Source organism: Heterocephalus glaber, unplaced genomic scaffold (genome assembly GCF_053883595.1).
Source record: "Heterocephalus glaber isolate CG9 unplaced genomic scaffold, H.glaber_assembly_v1.0 deba00000331, whole genome shotgun sequence".
In the NCBI taxonomy this organism is placed as follows: domain Eukaryota; kingdom Metazoa; phylum Chordata; class Mammalia; order Rodentia; family Bathyergidae; genus Heterocephalus; species Heterocephalus glaber.
In genome coordinates this window covers 4,446,518-4,452,505 of record NW_028258142.1, presented here as the reverse complement: position 1 = coordinate 4,452,505, position 5,988 = coordinate 4,446,518, and the positions used below count along the sequence as shown (strand labels likewise).

Here is a 5,988-nt window from a genome sequence, read left to right as displayed (position 1 = left end):
TCAAATGGGACCTCTAATCCTAGTTCCTTGAGGTATCTCCATACTGATTTTCACAATGGTTCCACCAGTCTACACTCCCACCTACAGTGGAACAGGGTTTCTCTTTCCCCACAGCCCCATCAGAATTTGTTATTGGTTGATGTCATGATAGCAGCCATTCTTTCTGGGGTGAGATGGAATCTCAGCATTGTTTTCATTTGCATTTCTCAAATGATCAGTGATGTTGAACATTTTTTCATATGTTTCTTTGTTATTTCTACTTTTTTATCTGAGAAATGTCTGTTCTTTTCAGATGCCCATATTTTGATTGGGTCTTTAAATTTGGGAGGTCTGATTTTTTTTTAATTCCTTGTATATTCTAGATAGCAGACCTTTGTCTGAGGAACAGCTAGTAAAAATTCTCTTTCACATTGTGGATTGTCTCTTCACACTGTTGGTAGTTTCTCTTGCTGTGCTTTTTAATAAGAAGAGATCCCACTTGTTGATTGTTTGTGCTAGTTCACTTGAAACTGGGGTTTTGTGAATGAAATCATTTCCTTCGACAGTGTCTTCAAGAGTTCTACCTAAGACTCCACCGGAGGCGGAAGACGGGATCTGACAAGATGGCCGAGCTGCCCTGCAGGATCATCAAGGAAACTCAGCATTTGCTGGCAGAACCAGTTTCTGGATTAAAGCGGAACCAGATGAGAGCAGCGCTCGTTATTTTCATGTGGTCATTGCTGGCCCCCAGGATTCCCCCTTTGAGGGAGGGACTTTTAAACTTGAGCTATTTCTTCCAGAAGAATACCCAATGGCAGCACCTAAAGTATGTGTCGTGACCAAAATTTTTCATCCTAATGTAGACAAGTTGGGAAGAATATGTTTAGATATTTTGAAAGATAGATGATCCCCTGCATGCAGATCCACACAGTTCTGCTCTCAATCCAGGCTTTGTTAAGTGCTCCTAATCCAGACGACCCATTAGCAAAAGCAAACAATGCAGCTGAGCAGTGGAAGACCAATGAGGCCCAAGCCATAGAAACAGCTAGAGCACGGACTAGGCTATGAGCCATGAATAATATTTAAGTCGATCCAATCATCAAGTCTGTGTCACTTCTCCTGTTCTGCCAAGACTTCTTCCCTTTTTGTTTGCATTTAATGGACACGGTTTTAGAAACATTACAGAATAAAAACCCAGACATTTTCAGTCCTTTGGTGATTAAATGCACATTAGAAAATCTATGTCTTGTCCTGATTCACTGTTGTAAAGGATGAGCAGAGGCTAAAAGTATCATCGGGCTTGTCGTGAAATGTTTAAAAGCAGTGGCCCTCTGCTTTTATGCATTTCCCCCAACATGGTTTAAGTATAAAGCACTGTAAATGAAGGTAGTTGTCAGGGTTAGCTGCAGGGGTATGGGTATTCTTTATTTTATTTTTTGAGGGGAAAAGCAGTTTCAAAATTTTATGGACTCCTTTTCCCCCCTTTTATGGTAATCTAATTGCATTGGTTAAAAAGCAGCTAACCAATTCTCTAGAATACGCCCTCTAGCCAAGTCTAACTTTATTTAGACGATATAGATGGACAAGCTGATTGAACCAAAATGAGAACATTAACAAACATCACAGCCCTCACTAATAACATTGTGACTTTGCTGTCAAGTGTAGATTCCCCCCTTCAAAAAAAGCTTGTGACCATTTTGTATGGCTTGTCTGGAAACTTCTATAAATCTTATGTTTTAGTAAAATATTTTTGTTATTCTAAAAAAAAAAAAAAAAAAAAAAAAAGAGTTCTACCTAACCTCTCTTCCAGCCAATTTAGTGTTTCTGTTTTAATATTCAGATCTTTAATCCATTTTGATTTTAGTTTAGTGCATGGTGAGAGATATAGGTCTAGTTTTAATCTTTGTCAAGTTAAAACTCAATTTTTCCAGCACCATTTATTAAAGAGGCTATCTTTCCTCCAGTGAGGGTGTTTGGGTCCTTTGTCGAAGATGAGGTAGCTGAGTTGTCTGGAGTTGTTTCTGCATCTTCTAATTTGTTCCACTGGTCCTCAGGTCTGTTTCTTTGCCAGTACCATGCTGTTTTATCACAGTAGCTTTGTAGTTTAGTTTCAAATTGGGGATTGTGATGCCCCCTACCTTATCTTTGTTGCCTACAATTGCTTTTGATATTCTTGGTCTCTTCTTGATCACATGAATTTTTGGATTGTTTTCTCAAGGTCCTTGAAGTATGCTGCTGGAATTTCAATTGGTATTGCATTGAATCTATATAGCAGTTTTGGAAGTATGGCCATTTTCACTATATTGGTTCTTCCTACACAGAAACAAGGGATGTCTTTCCATTTTCTGATATCCTCTTCGATCTCTTTTTTCAGAGTGCTATAGTTTTCAGAGTAGAGGTCTCTGATTTCTTTTGTTAGGTTGATTCCTAGAAATTTCATTTTTTGGAATGCTATTGTGAAGGGAGTTGTTTCTCTGATTTCTTTTTCAGTGAGTCTGTTTGTGTACAGGAAAGCTATTGATTTTTGTGTGTTGACCTTGTATCCAGCCACTCTACTAAATTTGGTTATTAAGTCTAGAAGACTTTTGGTGGAGTTCTTGGGGTCTTCTATTTAGAGTAGCATGTCATCTGCAAATAATGACAATTTGACTTCGTTTCCTATCTTTTTCCCTTTTATTTGCTTCTCTTGCCTAATTACTGTGGCTAATGTTTCCAAAACTATGTTGAACAGGAGTGGTGATAGTCGACGTCCTTGTCTTGTTCCTGATTTTAGTGTGAAGGATTTCAGTTTTTGATCATTTAGTATGATATTGGCAGTTGGTTTTTCATAGATGGCTTTTATCAGGTTGAGACAGAGACCATCTATCCCAATTTTTTGTAGGGTTTTTATCATAAATGCATGTTGGATTTTGTAGAACACTTTTTCTGCATCTATTGTGATAATCATATGGTTTTTGTTTTTGACTCAATTAATATAGTGTATTACATTTATTGATTTGCATATGTTGAACCATCCTTGCATCCCTGAGATGAATCCCACTTAGTCTGGGTGTATGAGCTTCTTGATGATCTTCTGCATTCTAGTTGCCAGTATCTTATTAAGGATTTTTGCATCTGTGTTCATTAGTGAGATTAGCCTATAGTTCTCTTTTTTGGTTGGGTCTTTCTCTACTTTTGGGATCAAGGTGATACTTGCTTCCAGGAATGAATTTGGGAGTATTTCTTCCCTTTCAATTTCATGGAAGAGTTTAAACAGTAGTGGCAATAGTTCTTCTCTAAATGTCTTGTAGAATTCAGCAGTGAAGCCATCAGGGCCTAGGCTTTTCTTAGTAAGTTTTCAATTATGTATTCAATTTCACTTACTGATATTCGGTTGTTTAGAATTTTTAGGTCTTCTTCATTTAACTTTGATAATTCATACATATCTAGGAATCTGTCCATTTCTTCTGTGTTTTCCACCTTATTGGCATATAGGTTCTCAAAGTAGGTATCGATGATCCTCTGGATTTCTGCTGGGTCCATTGTGATTTCACCCTTTTCATTCCTAATTGCATGAATTTGGGCCTTTTCTTTCCTTTTTTTGATGAGGTTGGCTAAGGGTTTGTCAATTTTGTTTATTCTTTCGAGGAGTCAACTCTTGCTTCACTGATTTTTTTTACATCTCTTAGTCTCCATTGCATTGTTTTCTGCTCTGATGTTTATAATTTCCTCCCTTGCCATGTGATCTTGACAAAGCTGAAAACTTCTTCTTGCCTAGTGATGACATTGCGGTCACAATTTCACAGGAAAGTGCTTTGCTCACGCGTGAATGCATTGCTGCAGTTAAGCAACACATGATGTATGTACGTTTGAATTTTTCAGATCAAAAATTTTTAAAGCTTTGAATGTTTCACAAATAAGTCTGTTTAGAAGATACTATAACTATAATAATTAATCAATAATAATATCAAAAATAATAATTAAGGTAACGTTACATAGAGAGTAGTAAAACCAAACCATTGTAACATTTTCTTTAATTTTTCTCTTTGCCATGTTGTGGAAGGACACAATAGAAGAGACAACAGACATCCTGGAAAGTCTAGAATGTTCTAAAGGCCTTCAGAGATTAGCCTGTCACCTACTAATATCCAGTTACAGATCTCTTGCACTAGAGAAAAAACAAATCTAGAAAGATACTTCCTGCAAATAATTCTGAGCTGCTTTTGTATATGTGCTGCTGAAGCAAGCACTCTGAGCTGCTTTTGTTGGTTGATTTCTTTTGAAGCTCAATATCGTGTAAAACTGTTGTGCAATTAATCACATATCACCCATTGTTATGGTTGTGTCTAGATGCCCCTCCACATGCAGTCATAGGTGTGGCTTTTTCAGAGGTGGCTGGATCTACAGTGTGTGATGCTGGGATAAATTCATTGTGGAATGCTAGGCTCAAATGCATTAGGATTAAGGGTGTAAGTGCTACCTGCCCTAAGTAGCCTGGATAAGATATAAGGGATAGAAAGAGCTGTGGTCATCCTTATTTTCTTACTACCTTGTGTGTACCATGCACTGTTTCTCCTCTGCTATGTCTGCCTGCCATCTACCCGGCTTTGGAGCCAGCTAATTAGGTACTGAAACCTCTACAAATTGTGAGCTAAGTAAACTTTGCCTCCTTTAATTTTGAATGTTGAGTATTTTGTCTCAGCCATGAGAAAAGTAACAAGACATCCATTTAAATTATAAGGTACTGTAGGAGATAACTTGAAATTCCCAGGACAAATCTGGGGTAGTTTCATAAAATTCAATACAAAACAATACAAATGGTAGTAATGAATCATAACCTATAGTTGTTAAATTTTTTAAATTTTTATTAGTGCATATTTGCAATACATGCAATTTGCAGTCACCTTGGGGAAGGGGTACATGTACATAACACATCTTGTTTCTCTCTTCTTTTAGGCCCTTTCTCATCTCTCCCTCTCCCTTCCTCCTATAATTTTGATTTCTTCATTTTCATTCTTATGGATATTATTAATCTTAGCTAATGTTTGTGGCATATAATGTTTACATTCATTGAGGTTATTAGGTTCCTGTATATGAAATATGCTTATTCTACTTATTTCCCCTTCTGCTGCTCCTCACCCCTTGCCCTTGCTCTTTTGGATCCCTTCCCATTTGCAGGAGATCCATCCCCTGGTCTCTTTCTATGCATCCTTTATTATATTCTCTCTTTTTTTTTTTACTTAAATTCTTTTATTGGTACATTTTAGGTATACAAAATGTTTACATTTATCTTTGGGTGTTTGTACCTGTACCTGATGTATCTTGGTTCTTATTTTTTCCCCATTACCTGTGCGCCCTTCACCCCTCCACCCTTCCCTATTTACATACTTCGTTTCCATTTTTTTTTTCTTTTCTCATAATTTTTCTTTTCCTTTCTTTCCTTTCCCCATCTCCTCCCACCACCCCTACCCCTTTGGACCTTTTCCTATTTCAAAGTATCAATTATTAGTTATTAATCCTTTTAATCATTATTTACACTCTCAGTTTCTCACACTACAGAAACTATTCAGCATTTACACATGTGTGTCTTATTTATTTCCCTTAAGAGTATGGCCTCAATATGCATCCATTTAGCTATAAATGACTCTAGTTTCTCATTCTTTATGGCTGAGTAGTACTCCATTTTATAAAAAAAACACATCTTTATCCAGTTTCCAGTTGATGGGCACTTGGGCTGTTTCCAAGCTTTAGCTATTACAAACTGGGCCGCAATAAACATGGTTGCACATATAGCTCTGTGGTATGATTCTTTTAATTCTTTTGGGAAAATACCCAGCAGGGAAATAAATGGGTCAAATGAGAACTCCAGCCCCAGTTCTTTGAGGTATCTCCACACTGATTTCCACAGTGGCTGCACCAGTCTACACTCCCACCAACAATGGAGAAAGGGTCCTTTCTCTCCACACCTGCACCAGCATTTATTGGTTGGCTTCTTGATAGCAGCCACTCTTTCTGGGGTGAGGTGGAATC

The 5,988-nt window shown here is 37.4% G+C and overlaps 1 pseudogene; it reads left to right on the top strand.

Annotated features, from left to right (window-relative positions):
• The first annotated feature begins 602 nt into the window (after window positions 1-602).
• Window positions 603-1,065, top strand: LOC101705239 (ubiquitin-conjugating enzyme E2 N pseudogene; annotated as a pseudogene).
• Window positions 1,066-5,988: the final 4,923 nt, after the last annotated feature.